This window comes from Hibiscus syriacus, unplaced genomic scaffold, assembly GCF_006381635.1.
Source record: "Hibiscus syriacus cultivar Baekdansim isolate YM2019G1 unplaced genomic scaffold, ASM638163v2 tig00112507_pilon, whole genome shotgun sequence".
NCBI classification, from domain to species: Eukaryota; Viridiplantae; Streptophyta; class Magnoliopsida; order Malvales; family Malvaceae; genus Hibiscus; species Hibiscus syriacus.
Window position 1 is genome coordinate 434,442 of NW_024063351.1, and position 22,289 is coordinate 456,730.

The following is a 22,289-nucleotide window of genomic DNA, read 5'->3' on the forward strand; positions in this document are numbered from 1 at the left end:
CATACTGATAATTTGTTAAAACCGGAACAAACTTAGACTTAAACCAAAAGAGTTATTTGTATTTCTTCCTTTTTCTTTAGTAAAATTAGAAGCTTTTATATACTTCAAAAAACTATAAAAATAACTAATTAGTAAATGGGTAGAATTCACTTCTAAATAAAGTAGAAACCTTAACGGTTGAAGTGGGATTTTCAAACATTTATATTTAATGTAATAAAGGTTTTCTTTTACACTACTAATACACTAGGCAAAATCAACGAGATAATGCGTTGAATTTTTTTTTTTCACGAGATAGTGCCCTCGCCAGATTAATCGCTCAGATGGGGTGATCTTTACAGTCCCCATATAGGTCGCCATGCACGCCCAGCGACCTACCAGGTCGCCATGCACGCCCAGCGACCTAGGTAGGTCGCCATGCAATCCATGCAGCCCCCAAAGGTCGCCATGCACGTCCCAACACGTTGGGCATCCGAGGCCATTCGACCTAGACCATCCGAAAGCATCCGAGAGCATCCGAGGCCATTCGAACGAGCTATGCGAGGGCATCCGAGGGCAATCGAGCGAGCTATGCGAGGGAATCCGAGCAACCGAGCGAGGGTAGGTCACCCGGAGTGCATGGCGACCTACGTAGGTCGCCATGTACTCCGGGCGACCTTGTAGGTCGCCATGCACTCTGGGCGACCTACCCTCGCTCGGTTGCCTCGCATAGCTCGCTCGGTTGCCCTCGGATGCCCTCGCATAGCTCGTTCGGATGGCCTCGGTCGGATGGCCTCGGTTGGATGGTCTCGGATGCCCAGCGTGTTGGGGCGTGCATGGCGACCTGGTAGGTCGCTGGGCGTGCATGGCGACCTACCCCCAGAGACGTGGGACTGTAGAGATCACCCCATCTGAGCAATTAATCTGGCGAGGGCACTATCTCGTGAAAAAAAAATTCAACGCATTATCTCGTTGATTTTGCCAATACACTACATGCCCGGAAAAACAGCCACGATAATGCTTTTGGGGAAAACAATTCCCCAAGTAGTCCATCCCACGTTTTATTTCTTACAATAGGGTGTTTTGAATAGTAATTATTGAAGACACGTTGTAAGTGAAGCTATTTGTGGAAGTCTCCAAGATTTCTATGCGACTTCAAGGTGTTCATAAATGAAGAGTCCATGTTTCTGGTGTGCATAGAGCAATGTTCAAGGGAGTCAAGGGCAGCAACTTTTAGCTGTGCAAATGCTGAAGATGCATGGAAATTATGGAGTCTTCAAGGAATTGCTTAAACTACAACGCATCTACAATTATTACTGTAGAAAACACACTATCGTGGAAAATAAAATGTGGGATGACGGACGTTAAATTTTACAAGTTAAAGAAAAAGTTTGTACTAAATATACAAAATTTAGAGATAAAAATAAATTATTTAGAAAAAGAAAAATTATTATACTCTCTCCTCTCATAATTTGTGTTTGATATTGACTATACATATAGTTTGAGAAAATATATTTAACAAAGAGAAATGACAATTATCCTTAAAAGGCGATTGATAAATTTAACACATTTATTTTGATAGATATAAAATAGTGAGATATAAGGGTATAAAAAAAATATAAGTGTTATTTGTTGATTTTTTTAACAAGATATTTTGAATGAGACCATTTTAAAAATAAAAAGAGACACGTTTAGTGAGAAGAAGTGAATATAAAAATTTGAAATTTTTAGTAGAATATTGTTATTGTCAACTTCTTCTATTCATCCATGTTCTAGCAAAGTCCATATAAGATCACTACCATCTTCCTCGTCTTAATCCAGCCGATGCTCTATATAATAACTTGTTAAACTAATTAAAACTAAACAGAAACCCACTAGCAGTAAGCTAAATTAACTCAGTCTAATCAAAGATAAAAGTGATTATTAGGAATAAGAAGGCAGTAGCGTAGTAGCCCAGTAAGGAGATGATACTACTGGGATATACTCCTCCACATTGAAAACATAGTTGCATTCGGCGGCCATCGGATGCTCGGAGTTTGCTACTAGCGTTGGCTCGTGTGAGCTGCGAATGGAGGTGCTCTCGGTGGTCTCCACACCGGCGGAGACGACCTGGTTCCTTTTGATCTGTTCAATTAGCATGCCTTTCAATTTCATGACCTCAACTTGGAGCTTCTGTTTTTCCCTGGATATAAACCTGGATATTGATCACAGATGTAGTTGTAAAGGAAGTTAAGAGAAGGTTGTGGTGGAGAAACAAAGGTGCCATTCCAATCCATTTTTTTTATTGAGTGAGTGGGTGTGCTTGGCCTTGAAATATAAGAGGAAGGGCAAAAAGAGTCGGTAAAGATCCATGTTTTGTGGGTAGAGGTGCAACAACTAAAGGAAAGTCACTTCCCTTTTGGGGTGCAACAAAGTTTGATTTGTGAATTTAAAGGGAGAGAGGTGAGAGTGTTGTAAGTTAATTACAACAGCAAATGCAAAATTGCAATCTCAGGTGGTGGTCCCTCCAACCTTCCTTTATCAAACTGACATTATATATATGTCTCACCCACGTAATGTAATTGCTTCTTTTATTATTAAAAAAGGGTAAACTACATTAGGTATCACCGAAATTTAGGCGTTGTATCGTTTATACCGCTAAATTTTCAATTCTGCCAATTATAGCACTGAAGTCTGATTTTCATTTCAATTATACTACTGAGCCGTTAAATCGTTAACAATCAGATCAAAACAACATTATTTTGATGAGGTGTCTACGTCGGTAGACGTTAGCCATGTCGACAGTTGTCAGTCACGTCATTGTGTCATTAAGGATTTAACAGTTTAGTGATACGATTGAAACGAAAATCAAAGTTCAGTGATATAATTGAAATAAAAATCGAAGTTTAGTGTTGTAATTGACAAAATTAAAAGTTCAGTGGTATAAACGATATAACGCCTAAAGTTCGGTGATAACTGATGTAGTTTACCCTTAAAAAATATAGACACATGTCATCATTTTATTGGTAAAAAGATAAATTATAAAAGATATCATTAAGATCTTAAGGATAAAAGAAGAGAAGATGTGAAAATTTAAAAATATATATATAATAAAATCATGTCATATCACGTGAGTATCATCTTTAGTTTTTGAAAGTATACGATCAATACAAAATTGAAAGGTAATATTAGATAAATTTAAAAAATATAATTAGGTGATCAAGAATGAAATAAAGTAATAGGTAATTGATTAAATATATAGTTTAACAAATAAAAAATTAAACTAAATAATATTTTAAAAAATCCGTACAGTGTATGACTCAAAAGTCAATTTACTCTAAGCGAAGTACTCCAATTCTCTTTACTCTGTTTTTCTTTCTATGTTGAGAAATAGTAGTGGTGAAGCTGAAGGAAAAAATATGAAGAAATGGCAAGAGAGGGAAGAGGTGGCCTAAAATAAGAACTCAAATACTTGATGGGCCTAATCGTGAACTATTTTCCCCCCTTAATTAAGTTGTCAGAGAAAATCTGATGTAAAGCATAGGGCTTGGCTTGGATTCTGTAATTGAATTGAATTGTGTGGGGAACTGACCTAGCTTGCTATGTAACCTACTATCAAAGAATTTTGGAAATATTAGTATCAAAACAAGCATACATTTATACGCACAAGGTTTTAACTCTTCAATCCATTATAAATTCACGTTGAGTGATTTGTTATTAGCTCAATGATTTATCCCTTGTATGTTATAGACAAAATATTAAAATTATTCATAAATAAGTCATGACGGTGTAGATGATACGTCTCTTTCGAATTAGATGAAGAATATGGCAGGTGGAAAAGAGACATTTGACTAGTATCAAGAGGTAGAAGAGGGATGAGTAAGGGAGAGAGGAACCTATCATTTTTCTCGACTTCGATCAAGAGGTTTATAGTAACTCTTGACATTGGTGTTAGGTGTAGGATCATTATGATTATTCATATGTTGACAGACTGAGTAGATATGATTGTACTGAACCAATATTTGATTTTTGATATAACATGAGGATTTATATTATTAAAATTTACATTTTATACTACTATGAAAATTTGTCATAAAATATTTTCTAATAATTTTTAATTGTGAAAAATAATCTTAAACGTTTTTGAGTCATTATATAATTTATAAATATTTTCAAAGCTTGTCAACCATATTGTTTATCTTGCTCAAATGTTATTTGGGTGAGTGCTTATTTGTTGCAAACACATTTGTCTTTGTGATGTTTTCTTTTGTTTGCTAAATTTGTAATTCCTATTGGGAGAAAGTGTAAGCAAGGTTTTGGGTATAAATTTTGTGTGTTGTAAGGTTACACCTTATCCTCAAAGGTTAACAAAACTAGTTAATTTGAAATTTTTTTATTGCGGATGTTAAGGTAATGGATATAGATTTTGGTTGATAAAGTCAAACCACTCTAAATCATTATGCAATTTTTTTTTGTTTCCACATCAATTATTAAAAGGTCAATTCACCCCTATTGAAATATTTCGGTTGTTCGATAGAGCTAATAGATTGGCTAACAGTAGTAGATCTGGTAGTTCATATGGTTCTGTCTCAAAGATCAAGTCAAAAGATTATGACTTTTCAATATGTGTTAGCTATTTGATGTTCTTTCCTTGGGATACTCCTCTTTTAGGATGCAAAGGTTCATCCGAGGATACTCCTCTTTCGGTATCATAACTATGGAGGGGCTCTCTAGAGGCTTTATGGTGCATGAATAATATGTGCAAGATATTCATTAGAGGTACAATATTTCCTCCTTTAGTCGAGGAAATATCATAAAATAATTTGATCCGAGACTTACTCATTAAAACGTTATATGTATTTAATAGATAACTTTTAAAAGCATAGCTATTATTGCTTTTTGAACAAGTTGTAGACTTAAATGTGTGATGCTTTGTGCCCACATAAAATGGCATATTATTTTAATCATTAGGGACGTATCATTTTGCCTGACTATTTAAACAAGATTTGAAGTAACAGTGGTAAATACTTTATTTCTAGCTCTCGTACTGTTGCCTTCTCTTAGTGAATTTTTTTTACTTTAACTTCAATTTGCTTTTATGATTATGAAGAGGAGTATTGTGAAAGTTGTTAGGAGAATAGAAGAGAAGGTAAAGATGGATCGCCTAGTCTTGATAATTGGTGGTACCTTCGAATGTAAAACTTGTCAACTTGACGCTAGTAATATGTTACTGAGTCACAATGTATTGTGGGAGAGCTACGAGTTTGAGTTTATCAATCCATTTAATTCGTATTGCATGAGTGACTATGATAATGACGTTGATGTGGGTCTGGAGCGGTTTTACCTCCTTTTCTTTGTTTTAGAAGTTGAGGGTTCGTTTATTTCACTGAAAACATTTTTCGAAAAATAAAATCTAAAAAGTATTTTACAGAAATGTAAATCATTTTCTAGAAAACATTTTCCAGTGTTTGGAGAGTACATTGTAAAATGTTTTACACTGTTTGATTACTTTTTCTAAAAATATTTTCAGAATCTGTTTTAATAAAGAAGCATACATATTCGATATGTTTTATTGTTTATTATTTTTAAAGGTTCATTTTTTTAATATATAATTATATTTTATAAAAAATTTGTATTTTAGATAATATTAATAATTTATGTTGATTGTGTTATAAATACACTATTTTAGGTTTATTTTATGTAGGTTTATTTTATATAATATTAATAATTGATTAAAAATATATTATAAAATTTTATAAATCTTAAGAATATTTAATTAATAGTACACTAAATTAAAATAAAAATATACATAATATTGTAAAATATCAAAATATATAATTAAAGGATTTATAACATTAAAATAACAATAATATTCAACCGTAATAATATCCATATTCTTCTAAATAATGTATTAAACACCTATGAAATATCGTCAGGTCAAATGATCGGAGCCACTTGGTTGGTTTTTACAGGTTATATTATTTTTTCCATTAGAAGAAATGGATGCCTTTAGTGGATGTGTTGCAAAATCTTTTTACCTTTAACAGTGCGGCTCAACAGGATTGTTTAAGACTTTATGCTTTACGTGGAGGCATGTAAATACATTTAAAATTAGGAAGCCTATTGTAGGTTGGACTATAATGTTAGGATTGAGTTTGCACCATTCTTAATTTGTCAAGTGAGCTAATATGGGGTCTTTCTACCTCAAATTACAAAACAATAAAAAAAACTCTAAAAAACTCAAATATTATAGCTTATTTTCTTTGTTTTTATGCATGGGGATTTCGTTGGAGCAGCTAAGGGGTCCCTGTGAGAGTTTAGCTAGCATGGCAGATCAATTAGCGTGGAATGAGCATGGTGGAAGCCTCTGAAATCAACCTAGCGCGTGGCATCAATCTTGAGCGCGAAGATGCTGAGGGGCCACGCGTGGTATTCACGCGCGGAAATCTCTAGAAAGTCCAGAATATGTATTGAGCTGATGGTTACTTGGGCTAGGGGTAAATTTAGTTGTTTTGGATATATGGGTTTTATGGATATGTATTGGGCATACAATTGGATTTTTCTCCCTGATAGAGTATACCTAATTAATAGAAAAGGGCCTATATACCAGGATTGTGAAAATGAGAGCAATAACAATTTAGTATACCAAAGAAAGGTGGATGGTTAGATGTCCCGTAGATAATCTCTTCAAAATATTTTTGAATATTGCCTCGATAAAAATAGTTCTAACAGGTTTAGGATTGGTAGTGATCTTTGGTGTAGAGTGTTCTTGTAACACTTATAACCCGTAAACGTCTTGAAATATGAGTTAAAGATGTTACATCAATTTTACAGACATTTCCTCGAACATAAATTCTTAAAAATTTGTTTCATTACAAAACACCTTCTTAACAACTTTACATCTATTTCATTGTTCACGAAAAATCATAAAATAGTATTTAATCTTTTAAAACAAACCCGATTTTAGGCAGTGACCAGACAATTTATTGATTGTATCCAAAACTACTCAAAACTTCCTAAATATTGATTAATTTGAAAACCATTTAAGAATATAAAACGTGAATAAAATATTTATGCACAAATTTAAATATAAATAAAACTACCCAAAATAAATGGTTCTATTTTACTATTACTTGTCATTTTAAAATCAATACGATAAAGTAAATAGATTAATACAATAAGATGTCTTTCTGATACTGATATTAAGTATGATTTTATGAAAAGTTGCTCCTCACTTCACGTTCTTTCCTCTTTCCGAACCTATGCATGAAAATCATCACGCGTTAAGTAAAACTTAGTGAGGCAGCAACATAGCTAAGTTGATACATGCATCACAATGCTCATATCAAAGGAAAAAGTAATAACTCTTCTAAATGATCCACTCGTCCAAGCCTTGGAAAAGAAGACCATAACAGAAGCAGAATTGTGATGACTTTTTGAATGAGATCCTAATCTTATTTGGTCAACATGTCTTCTGGAGATACAACCCTCTGTTTCTTATCTTTTCAACGGTTCTTGAATTGAATCAATCCGATATCAGGAACTCAAGATATGACCATTTTACTGAAGACGGTACATTCAGGAAATCCTATACGGGATTAATACGTGATTTTTGTAAATATTACGAATTTTCAATATTTTTATTGATTATTTGTAATATAATTTAATATAGGATAATGATTTATCTTTTAGGATCAGATTTATTAATTTATTAGGAATTAAGGTTGGGTTAAAAAAATATTTTTAGTTATTATTATTTTATTAGAAATTAGAGTTAAGACATGTTTAGTTTATTATTATTTTATTCTTTAGTTATTTAGGACCTTTAGAACTCAGCCCCTAAATAAAGGAGGCTTCATTCAACTTTGTAAATCATATTTCTTTGATTAATAATACAACGAGAGTTCATTTTTGCAAGTGTTGATTGTCTTGTGCCTTCGAAGCTTCTTCTCCTTGAGTTCTTTCAAGTTCTTGTGAGGGAGATTAATCTTCACACTCCAATTTGCCTTTTTATCGCGACTAGGAGGGTTGGTTAGAGCCATATTATCATGTTTTCCTTTTCATTGCGACTAGGAGGGCTCGATAGGACATTATCCATCGATTTTCCATATATCCATCCACACCATCAATCATCTTTATCGTTCACCTTCATAAGGGAGATCTTTTATTTTTTTGGTTATCTTACTTTATTTTCAATTTCTTTATCTTTTGTTTATCTTATTCTAATCTTGTTTCTTACCCTATTTCTAGCACTTAAAAAACCCCTAAAAGACCCTAGTTGCTGCCACCACCACCTTCCCCTATTCATCCTCATTTGTTCTTCATCGAGTCTAGAGCTTTCTATGTTAGATTCTTCAACAAGAGCAACATTCATTAACCTGCCACCCCTTCCCTATCAATTAGTATCAGATTTGGGTCGATTCTTGGAAATAAACAAGCAATCTTGCTTGTTCTTGCACACAAACCGTCAAGGAGGAATACTGTGGTGAAAATTTCCATATTGAAACTTCATATATTCAAGATAATTCACACAAAAAATCAGAATTTTTGGAGATCAATAACGCCTTCAAACAAAGAGATCACGAAAAATAGATTGTTTGAGGACTCACCGTTTAACAGAGTCTACTGGATACTACTGAAGATATTTGGTTCTAAAATTTTACAAGTGGTTTCTTGACACATTGAAAGACATTAATAATTTTTCCAAAATTTTTGGACACTGGTAACCCCCTAAAAAATATTGCTCAAGTTGATCCAGTTTTTCTAGGTTTTCTGGTTTGGTTCCTTTTTTTCTTTGACTCTTACTGCTTTAGATTCTTTTGTTTTTCCTTTTTATTGTTCTTTTGCGTTATATAACACATTATCTTCCTTGTGTTAGTAGGAATAAAGAGTTTACATATTTCTTCCTTCTTTGCATTCTCGTTCTCTTGGAGTCTAACCTTTGTTTGGCCTCTTAGAGCTTTTAAGTTTTTCTTATCGCCTTTGCTAGTAATCAAACTCCGATATGAACTTTGGAAGACTACTTGGTAAAGTGAGTTTTAAAGAGTACAAGATCGGCTTACTTGCCTCTCGTTGTGTTACTTTCTTGGAGTGACTTGTGAGGTTTCTTGCTTTGTTAAATTTTCTTTCTTTTATTTTTTATTTTACTTTAAAATTTTCTTTTGAGTGTTATGATTTCAGGATGAGCGACAATAACAACAAGACACTTACGGCTATCTTAGCCGCACTTGCCCGACTCATGACTCAAGTTGAAAGATTTGATGAAACTGTGAGAGAACGACAAGAATAAAAATAGATCTACCAAACCAGAATCCAAGACCAAACAATGTTGAACTTTTGGTACCCATGTGAGAACAACCACATTTCCAAACACCTGAACTCTTTACAAAACCAAAGTTCACGATCTCGTCTTTCAAATGAGACAACGATCCAGACAAGTACATTGATTGGGAAGGAAAAGTTGATCTCATGTTCGTATACCATGACTGCCCCCAAGCTAAACAAGTTCCCCTCATCACCATGCAATTCGAAGGATATGCTCAAACTTGGTGGATGCAAACAAGGAAAAAGATCCAGAACTTTCAAATTCCAATAATCACTTCTTGGACCGACCTCAAACAAACCATGAGGAAGCAATTCTTATCGACACAGTATACACGAGAAGTTAAACTACGACTACACCGACTTCGACAAGGTAGAAGTTCAGTTGAAGACTACTATAAGGAGATGCAGTCCTTACACAATAGGACTAACATAACCGAAAAAGAAGGGATCACTGTGTCAAGATTCGTCATCGGCTTAAACTCAAACATCAGTGATCTTCTTGATCTACATGGGCATGAAAACCTTGAAGATACACTAAAGAAAGCAAAGACAATCGAAGTACAAATCCAAAGGAGATCCCGATTCAGAGAATATTACCAAGGTACTTCATCCTATTCCCAAGGTAATCCTTCAAATCCTTCCCCATCATCTACTCCATATTCTCTGAAAAGGCTAAAAGATGAAAAAATTGACAAGGAGAAAGAACGACCAGCAAAGAATGACACACTTCCAGCCCCTAAAGATCAAATGATAATTTGTGAGGAGGTATGGAAAGCGAAAAAAGAAAAATATGAGAAAGAGGCAAAAGAAAAAGAGGTCACTAGTTAGACAAGCCAAAAGAATAATGACACATGGGAGGTGAGTGAACCTAATTGTGAGAAGAAAAGAGTGACTCAAAATCTATTATGTGTGAGCTCAAAAGAATTGAGAGAGAACCTTCTTTACAAACAGCCCTCCATCCTTGTTCACTTTAGGGAATCAATTGTTTCGATTTCTAACATTAACAAGGATTTGCCTAGTTTGTTTTCATCTCTTTTACAGGATTTTCGAGAAGTGTTAGGTGATCTACCTAACGAATTACCGTTGAAAAGAAGAAAACAACACCAAACCAATCTAATTCAAGGTTCCATCATACCTCGTCAAACATACAATCTTGAAGGAACCAATGAGTTAGATTTGTTACAAAAATGCTACATCCATAAAAGCCTTAGTTGTGATGCCATCTTAATGATGAAACATGACTTAAACAACTCCAAATGCTTTATAGTTCGTGCAAAAGGAATCCATGTAAATGATGAGAAAGTAAAAGAAGCACGAGATTGTCCCGCACCATCTTCCATCTCCAAGAGTTGTCGAATAGTGTTAGGTGACCCTCCTAACGGGTTACCACCTGAAGACCCTAATCACCATGCCATATCAATAAAGAGTCACGATTTACGAGAGTCCAAAGGTAAGTATTTTATTACTCATTTTAATGATATTGTAACGTACTTCTTCGCCTTTTTACAAGGTAAGACTCCTAAAGTTGTCATTCATATCAAACATAACTCCTTTAAGTGTGTAACAGATCGAGGTAAGCAAACCATATATAGTAGATGGTGCTTTACCACGAAGGCATACTCTTAAGCATACTATTATTCCAAGAATTGAACATATAAAAGATGTATATCACGATAACTCGAATATTTCTGATATTTCTGTCCATACTTTTAAAAGTGCTTTTAATGAGCTTTATCTTGTATATGAGTTTCCTTGCCAACTAAACATGTTCTACAGTCTACAAATCTCCTCCTGAGAATTCTTAATTCATGAACCATACTTAGGAGACTTAAGGGATTACTGTAACAAACCAGTTGACATGGTTTTCAAACACTCATTCTCGCCACACACGAATAAAACCATGGAGAAATTATCTGAAGCAATCATACAAAAAGCCAACAGTGGTCAGTGCCATGTTGAATTCCAATATAAACATCAGATTACAAGACTTGTATACAAAAGATAATTCCAAGACTACAGGAAATCATTTTCTACAAAGAAGAAACCTCGACTAAAACGCATAAAGACACATCACATTGATCCTGGTAAATATTTCACAAGTTTTTCTTTCAACACATCTAATTCTCTTTCTTTTGGATTTTTAGATTCGAGGATGAATCCTTTTGAGGAGTGGGGAATGATACATGCACCAAGGTCCATAATACATGCTTCTTTGGACTAATGTTTCTACTCGAACCTATTAGAAGAACAAAGTCTCAAAGATTCAAAGCATATCTATTCGGTAAGCATAATATGAATGAATTATTAAACTTTTCTAAAGTTGCTCCCTTTAATGTTTCAGATTAGAGGTCGAATATTTTTGAAGAAAGTGAGGATGATGAATGCATCACAAGGATCACATCAAAGGAAGAAGTAATAACTCTTCCAAATGATCCACTCGTCCAAGCCTTGGAAAAGAAGACCAGAACAACAGCAGACTTGAGACAACTTTTTTAATGGGATCCTGATCTTATTTGGTCAACATGTCTTCTGGAGATACAACCTTCTCTCTCTTATATTTCCAAAGGTTCTTGAATTGCCTCAATATGATATCGGGAACTCAAGATATGACCATTTTACTGAAGATGGTGCATGGAGGAAATCCTATACGGGATTAATACGTGATTTTTGTAAATATTACGAATTTTCAATATTTATATTGATTATTTGTAATATAATTTAATATAGGATAATGATTTATCTTTTAGGATCATATTTATTAATTTATTAGGAATTATGGTTGGGTTAAAATAATATTTTTAGTTATTATTATTTTATTAGGAATTAGAGTTAAGATATGTTTAGTTTATTATTATTTTATTATTTAGGACCTTTAAAACTCAACCCCTATATAAAGAAGGCTTCATTCAACTTTGTAAATCATGTTTCTTTGATTAATAATACAACGAGAGTTCGTTTTTGCAAGTGCTGATTGCGTTGTGCCTTCGAAGCTTATTCTCCTTGAGTTCTTTCAAGTTCTCATGACTACAAGGGCTGGTTAGAGTCATATTATCGTGTTTGCCTTTTCATTACGACTAGGAGGGCTCGATACGACATTATCCATCAATTTTTCACATATCCATCCACACCATCAATCATCTTTACCGTTCACCTTCATAAGGGAGATCTTTTGATTTCTTGTTATCTTACTTTATTTTCAATTTCTTTATCTTTTTTTATCTTATTATAATCTTGTTTCTTACCCAATTTCTAGCACTTAAAAGAAACCCTAAAAGACCCTAGTTACTACCACCACCACCTTTCCCTATTCATCCCCATTTATTCTTCATCGAGTCTAGAGCTTTCTAGGTTTGATTCTTCAACAAGAGCAACGTTCATTAACCTGGCTCTGATACCAATTGATAGGAAAGCGTAGGCGGGTTAATGAACGTTGCTCTTGTTGAAGAATCAAACCTAGAAAACTCTAGACTCGATGAAGAACAATAAGAAATGAATAGGGAATGTGATGGTAATAGCTAGGGTTCTTTAGGGTTTCTTTTAGGTAATGGAAAAAAGGTAAGAAACGAGATTAAAACAAGATAAACAAAAGATAAAGGAAATGAAAATAAAGTAAAATAACCAAGAAATCAAGAGATCTCCCTTATGAAAGTGAATGGTAAAGATAATTGATGGCGTGGATGGATATGTGGAAAATCGATGGATAATGTCCTATTTAGCCCTGCTAATCGCAATGAAAAGGCAAACACAATAATATACCTCTAACCAACCCTCCTAATCACAATAAAAAGACAAATTGGAGTGTGAAGATTAATCTCCCTCACAAGAATTTGAAAGAACTCAAGGAGAAGAAGCTTCGAAGACACAAGGCAATCAGCACTTGCAAAAACGAACTCTCGTTGTATTATTAATCAAAGAAATCTTGTTTACAAAGTTGAATGAAGCCTCCTTTATATAGGGGCTTAGTTCTAAAGGTCCTAAATAACTAATGAATAAAATAATAATAAACTAAACATGTCTTAACTCTAATTCCTAATAAAATAATAATAACTAAAAATAATGTTTTAACTCATCTTTAATTCCTAATAAAATAAAAAATCTAATCCTAAAAGATAATGTATCATCCTATATTAAATTATATTACAAATAATCAATATAAATATTGAAAATTTGTAATATTTACAAAATCACGTATCAATCTCGTAAAGAAATTTATGCATCAGCTGTCTTCACTAAAATGAATGTATCTTGAGTTCCCGATATCGGATTGATGCAATCCAAGAACCGTTGGAAAGATAAGAGACATACGATTTTATTTTCAGAAGACATGTTAACCAAATAAGATCAGGATCCCATTCAAAAAGTCATCGAAAGTATGATGTTGTTCTGGTCTTTTTTTCCAAGGCTTGGATGAGTGGATCATTTGGAAGAGTTATTACTTCTTCCTTTGATGTGAACCTTGTGATGCATGTATCATCCTTCCTTTCTTCAAAAAGATTTGACCTCGAATATGAAACATTAAAGGGAGCAACATTAGAATAGTTTAATAATTCATTCAAATTATGCTTATCGAATAGATATGCTTTGAATCTTCGAGACTTTGTTCTTCTAATAGGTTCGAGTAGAAACATTAGTCCAAAGAAGCATGTATTATGGACCCTGGTGCATGTAGCATTCCCCCACTCCTCAAAAGGATTCATTCTTGAATCTGAAAACCCAAAAGAAAGTGAATTAGATGTGTTGAAAGAAAAACTTGTGAAACATTTACCATGATCAATGTGATGTGTCTTTATACGTTTTAGTCGAGGTTTCTTCTTTGTAGGAACTGATTTCTTGTAGTCTTGGAATCCTCTTTTGCATACAAGTCTTGTAATCTGATGTTTAGATTGAAATTCAACATGGCGTCGACCACTATTGGCTTTTTGTATGATTGCTTTAGATAATTTCTCCATGGTTTTATTCGTGTGTGGCGAGAATGAGTGTTTAAAAACCATGTCAACTGGTTTGTTAAAGTAATCCCTTAAGTCTCCTAAGTTTGGTTCATGAATTAAGAATTCTCGGGAGGAGATTTGTAGACTTTAGAACCTGTTTAGTTGGCAAGGAAACTCATATAAAAGATAAAGCTCATTAAAAACACTTTTAAAAGTATGGACAAAAATATCAGAAATATCTGAGTTATCGTGATATACATCTTTGATATGTTCAATTCTCGGAATAATAGTATGCTTAAGAGTATACCTTCGTGGTAGTGCATTGTCTACTATGTTTTGCTTAACTCAGTCTTTGGATTCTCGTAAATCATGAATCTTCATTGATATGACATATTGATTAGGGCTTTCAGGTGGTAACCCGTCAGGAGGGTCACCTAGCACTATTCGATAACTCTTGGCGATGGAAGATGGTGTGGGCCAGTCTCGTGTGCTTTTACTTTCTCCTCATTTACATGGATTCCCTGTGCACGAACTATAAAGCTTGTGGAGTTATTTAAATCCTGTTTCGTCATTAAGATGACATCACGACTAAAGCTTTCCTGGATGTAGCCTTTTTTGTAACAAATCTAACTCTTTGGTTTCATCGAGATTGTATGTTTGACGAGGTATGATAGAACCTTGAATTAGATTGGTTTGGTGTTATTTTCCTCTTTTCGGTGGTAATTCGTTAGGTGGATCACCTAACACTTCTCAAAAATCCTATAACAAATATGAAAACACACTAGACAAATCCTTGTTAATGTTAGAAATCGAAACAATTGATTCCCTAAAGTGAACAAGATGAAGGGTTATTTGTAAAGAAGGTTCTCTCTCAATTCTTTTGAGCTCACACATAATAGGTTTTGAGTCACTCTTTTCTTCTCACAATTAGGTTCACTCACCTCCCACGAGTCATTATTCTTTTGGCTTTTGTAACTAGTGACCTCTTTTGATTTTGCCTCTTTCTCATCCTTTTCTTTTTTTGCTTTCCCTACCTCCTCACAAATTCTCATTTGATCTTTAGAGGCTGAATGTGTGTCATTCTTTGTTAGTCGTTATTTCTCCTTGTAGGGTTTGTCATCTTTCGACTTTTTTTGAGAAGGTGGAGAAGTAGATGAGGAAGGATTTGAAAGATTACATTGGTAAGTGGATGAAGTACCTTGGTAATGTTCTCTGAATCGAAATATACTTTGGATTTGTGCTTTGATTGTTATTGCATTCTTTAGTGTATCTTCAAGGTTTTCATACCCATTAAGGTCAAGAAGATCAGTGATGTTTGAGTTCAAGCCGATGACGAATCTTGACACGGTGACTTCTTCTTTTTCGATTATGTTAACCCTATTGAGTAAGGACTGCATCTCCTTGTAATAGTTTTCAACTGAACTTCTACCTTGTCGAAGTTGGTGTAGTCGTAGTTTAACTTCTCGTGTATAATGTGTCGGTAGGAATCTCTTCCTCGTGATTTGTTTGAGGTCGGTCCAAGAAGTGATTGTTGGAATTTAGAAGTTCTGGATCTTTTTCCTTGTTTGCATCCACCAAGTTCGAGCATATCCTTCGAATTGCATGGTGATGAGGGGAACTTGTTTAGCTTGGGGGCAGTCATGGTATGAGAACATGAGATCAACTTTTCCTTCCGAATCGATATACATGTATGGATCATTATCTCCTTTGAAAGACGTGATCGTGAACTTTGGTTTTGTAAAGAGTTCGGGTGCTTGGAAACGTGGTTGTTCTCGCCTGGGTACCAAAAGTTCATCATTGTTTGGTATTTGATTCTGGTTTGATAGATCCAGTTGTGGTTCTTGTCATTTTCTCACGGTATTGGTAAGTTCATCAAATCTTTCAATTTGAGTCGTGAGTCGTGCAAGTGTGGCTAAGATAGTCATAAGTTTCTTGTTGTTATTGTCACCCATCTTGAAATCATAACACTCGAGAGAAAATTTTAAAGTAAAATAAAAATAAAAGAAAGAAAATTCAACAAAGCAAGAAACCTCACAAATCACTCCAAGAAAGTAACACATCGAGAGGCAAGTAAGCTGATCATGTACTCTTTAAAACTCACTTTACCAAGTAGTCTTCCACAGTTCGTATCGGAGTTTGATTACTAGAAAAGACGATAAGAAAAACCTAAAAGCTCTAAGAGGCCAAACAATGGTTAGACTCCAAGTAACCAGAATGCAAAGAAGGAAGAACTATGTAAACTCTTTTGTCCTACTAACACAAGGAAGATAATGTGTTAGATAATGCAAAAGAACAATAAAAGGAAAAACAAAAGAACCTAAAGCACTAAGAGTCAAAGAAAAAAGGAACCAAACCAGAAAACCTAGAAAACGCTGGATCAACTTGAGCAACGTTCATTAACCCGCCAATGCTTCCCTATCAATTGGTATCAGATTTGGGCCGATTATTGGAAAGAAGCAAGCAATCTTGCTTGTTCTTGCACATAAAACCGTCAAGGTACCCCAATAGAGCTAGTTCACAAAAGATTCATCGTTATTCAAACCGATTCACGCGTTAAGTAAAACTTAGTGAGGCAGTAACATAGCTAAGTGAGATAAAATATAAATATCATAAAATATTTAAAAACATAAAATTGTAATATAATTAAAAACATTGAAACTTTCAAACCGAGCTATTCAAACCTCATTTTCCTCTTTGAAAACCTAAAAATCATTATTTATGATTTTTATCAAAAATCATGTAAGTCAACATCATATATATCAAACATATCACTTTCTTTTCATTTGTATACATATTTCGGAACCTTCATTTAGTTTTTATATTTTTTTTTCATATACTTGTCATAACTTTCACATTTAATTTCATATTCCAATGTATATGTAAGATAATGCAAGGTACGTGAGTCAGACGAGTGTGCGTAATAAGCATTTCACGATGCTATCATCATAATTAGAATATGCACTCCAAGTGTATTCATATCATTAGCACTAACCGTGCTACTCATAATGTACACAATTGTACCATATCATAACCAGAATCACTCCACCTCATGGCATGCCAATTGTACCTACAACTCTCAATGCAACATACAATGAGCTTTCATATCATGTCTTATTCATTTCATAATCAATATTTAAATTTCAAAATCATTTTTACTTCATCATCATCAAAATAGAATGTGGGTAGTTCATACCCTAAATCATCCTTAAATTTTATACAAACATTATGTAAATAATTCATATTCAAAATAGAAAACATACTTTAAAAAGCATCCTCAATCAGATTAATTAAATAAATTAACTATACTCATTTTGACACTTTATTTATAAATAAAAATATAAGCCTCTCTAAGCTTTATGTTTAATCCTTTGCTTTTGATTGCTTCGACTACAAAATTTATCAAAATTTCATACTCTGGCAGTCTGCACTACCTTCAAAGAAGTATAAATATGCATTAATATACATCCTTAAAAAGTATTCCTTTTATACCACTAGAAACTACACTTAAACACAAATCTAACCATGTAAGTCACTTATTCTAGTTCAACTTGTAAAATTTATAGCGAATTTTCAAAGCTGACTTACAAAAACTGTTTTAAGCAGAATCAACTACCCTATTTTCTGACCTATCCTCTATTAAAAATTCATATCTTTTGTATCCAGCTCAAAATCAGTAGCCATTTATTTTAAAGGAAACTAGACTGATATAGGAATCCAACAGTATAAAGATCAACATTTAATCACTTTTGTATAATTTATTGTAATTTTCGAAACTTATTGGTCAAATCATAGTTTTTAGGGAGCTTCCCTAATTAACATCCTTATCTTATTCAATAATTCTATTAGCTTACCAAAAGAACATTTATACATGAATCAAAAATCACATAATACTTAGGAGTCACTTCTTACCATAGTAACTCCATCGTTGGCTCATTGCAAGCAAATGTTCGTTGGATAACATAAATACGCCTTAAATATACACTCACATTTTCCTCACTATCGAACCTTGTCTACGATAATCTTCTCAATCCCATACTTTTTCCTTCCCTTTCGAGTCACTTTGATCACTAGATTTATCGTAGTCTAACAACATCATATAATAACATAAAATATTCAAATTGTATGTTAGTATCGTAATGACATAATCGAAACTTAATAATATAAAAGTCTATAGAAATGAATCGATACTTACTCGATATAAAACTAAATCATAAATCCATAATAATTTCAAACTTTCCTAAATAATTTCAAACTTTCCAAAATCTTCATTCAATTTCATAATATCGAATTTCATCATCAACCTTTAAACTTTTAACAATTTCACAATCACACCACCAATTATGAATTCTAATTAGAATTCATATCAACATTTTCATTTAATTCATAGTGATCCTTTACCATTATGTTCGTTTCACATAATTTACTAAAAGTTCCAGCACTTTGATAATATACTCAATTCAATACCTTAACATTCAAAAACTTGTAATTTTCATCCTCTATTTCCTTAGACTTTTCGAAATCAACCACCTACTTAAATAAACTTGCAGTTTGATCTGAAACTAATATTTAACTCTAAAGATCAGCAAGCTAATAAATTTTTCAGCATTGTAATTTCTTAACAAAATAATACCATCACTTTTAGAAACTCACCATTAAGTCCCAACTATTGAGACTATTCGAATTTCATCATCATACTTATCTAAATTTGCACTTTGATCCTTAATCATTAATCTAACTTAAAATTCCAGCATTTCAATATTAAAATTCAACATTGAGCACCCCAATTAACGCATTTATTGAATAATGTCCCACAAGTCTCAAAACTTATTAGATTAGCCCTTTTTCTATTTCAAGCTTACAAATTGATCCAAATTGATCTCCAACTCATATAGAACACTTCTAAAATCAATTCTAAACCATAGGAAATTTTCAACATTTTCCCCCAATTATTTCCCTATGGATTAACCTTCCAAAGTATTTAGGGTAAACTTTACATTCAATTTCAAGCATGAATTCAACTTCCTTACATAAAATTCATGTTATATTATTCATCACAGAATCAAATTAACTCAAAATCCCAACATCCTCTAAAACCCTAATTAGGTCGAATGGTTTATAAGCTTCTACACATTATTTTAATCATCACAAGAATTAATCTACAAAACCAATAACATAATAATCTTCCATCAAATCTTCAAAATCAAACATGTTCTTCAACCACCTAATTCATGAATCTAAACATTTAAACATGATTTCCATGAAATTTTATACCAAATTATAGAGAATTTTAAGAGGATTAATTCTCTATCTAATAGCTTAATCCAAAAATCAACCATAAAGCTTTAAAAATCAAATTGAAATCCTCACCTATTTGGCTATGGAGCTCATGGAAATGCTTGTGGAATATGCTGATTTTTCTTTTTCTTTTTTCATGTAATTATCACTTAAAACACTTGTCACCTTTATAATATAATTGAATTTAAAATTCAATTAATGAGAAATTCCAATTTCACCCTTAATGAATCATGATAATTACCAATTACCATTAAAATATCTTCCATTAAAACATTTCATAGTCAAAGATTAACTAATTTGCTTTAAATTTCTATTTTGGCCATACAATTTTTTAAAAATTACATTTTAGTCACTAAATTTCCACTGTTCGGCTAAATTTGACAAATTAACTTCAATTGCACTGATTCATGCTAAATTTAATTGATTTAAAGTATGGAAATAATATTTTTCAAACCTTATATAGCATCCTTCAAATTTTCATGAAATTTCGGTTTGATTCGATTATCCGATCTCTGTCTCGAACTTTATCGCTTTATAGCTTTTTATACAAATCTTGTATCGAAATTCTGATTTCCACGAAAATTCTCGTTTTAGGCCAAACTATTCATTTACAGGCTAAAATATATAACTTTTCAAAATTATATTTTTAGTCCCTAAACTTTTACAAAATTTATACTTTAGCCACAAACTTTAAAAATTTATATTTTAATCACTGGCCAAAATTTGAGGTATTACAGTTCTTCTGACATTAGTGAGTCAATGTATTGTGGGAGAGCTACGAGTTTTAATTTATCATTCCATTTAGTTCGCGTTGTAAGAGTGATTATGATAATTGTGTTGATGCGGGTCTAGAGCGGTTTTACGTCATTGTCTTTGTTTTAGAAGCTAAGTTTCATCTTCTTTTGAATAATGTATTAAATACCTATGAAATATCATCAGGTCAAATGATCGGAACCACTTGGTTGGTTTTTATTGGTTATATTATTTTTTCCATGAGAAGAAATGCATGCCTTTAGTGGATGTGTTGCAAAATCTTTTTACCCTTATCAGTGCGGCTCAACAGGATTGTTTAAGACTTTTATGCTTCACGTGGAGGCATGTGAATACATTTAAAATTAGGAAGCCTATTTTAGGTTGGACTAGTATGCAAGGATTGAGTTTCACCATTCTTGATTTGTCAAAGTGAGCTAATCTGGGGTCTTTATACCTCAAATTACAAAACGATAAAAAATTCTAAAAAACCCCAAATATTAAAACTTATTTTCTTTGTTTTTTACGCATGGGGATTTTGTTGGAGCCTCCAAGGGGTCCCCGTGGGAGTTTAGTTGGCATGGCAGATCTATTAGCATGGTAGGAGCATGGTGAAAACCTCTGGAATCAACCTGGAGCGTGGCATCAATCTTGAGCACGAGGAAGTTGAGGGGCCACGCATGGTATTCATGTACAAAAATCTCTGGAAAGTCCTGGATATGTATTGGGTTGATGGTTACTTACACTTGAGGGTAAATTTAAATGTTTTGGGTATATGGGTTTTATGGATAAGTATTGGGCAAACAGTTGGATTTTCCTCCATGATAGAGTATACCCGATTAATAGAAAAAAGTCTTATTTTCAGGATTGGGAAAAATGGGAGCTAAAACAATTTATTATACTAAAGAAAGGTGGATGATTAGATGTCCTCTATATATTCTCTCTTCAAAATATTTTCAAATATTGTCTCAAGAAAAAAAGCTCTAACAAGTTTAGGATTGGTAGTGATCTTTAGTGTAGAGGGTTCTTCTGACATTACTGAGTCATAATGTAGTGCGGGAGAGCTATGAGTTTGAATTTATCTGTAACACTCATAACCCGTATATGTCTCGAATTATGAGTTAAAGATGTTACATTAACATTTATTAAGGACATTCATGAAACATAAAAGCTTAAAATTTCGTTTCATTTTAAAACATCCCTTTATCAATTTTAAATATGTTTCATTAAGCATGTATATTCATGAAATGATAATTTATCTTTCAAAACAAATCCGATTTTACACAAAAATTAGACAGTTCAGTGCTATTTCATAACTATATAAAATTGTCTAAATACTGCTCAATGTAAAAACCTTTTAAAACATAACATTTATATTATTCATTCATAATGCGATTATAACTAAAATTAGCTAAAATAAAAATAATCTTAGTTTACTATTACATACCCTTTTAAAATAAATCTGATAAAGCAAATCAACTTATATAATGTACATGCCACTAATAAGTCAAAGATAAGATGTCTTACTGATATTATTGGTAGGTTTGATTTTCAAAAGATGCTCGAAAAACTCTTCACTTCACGTCCTTTTCTTTATTTGAATCTACGCATTAAAGTCATCACGCGCTAAGTAAAACTTAGTGAGGTAGTAACATAACTAAGGTGAGATAAAACATAAATAACATAAAATATTTTAAAACATAAAAACTATAATTTAAATAAAAACATTGAAACTTTCAAACCGAGATATTCAAGTCGTTTTCCTCTTTGAAAACCTGAAAATCATCATCTCATGATTTTATCAAAAATCATGTAAATCAACATCAACTTAACAAACATTTCATATTCTTTTCATTTGTACATTTTTCAAAACTTTCATTTCATTTCCATTTTATTTTCATTCATATACTTGTTATAACTTTCACATTTACTTTTATAGCCCAATGTATATGTAAGAGAATGCAATGTACGTGAGTCAGACGAGTGTGCGCAAAAAGCACTTCACGATGCTATCATTGTAATCAGAATATGCACTCC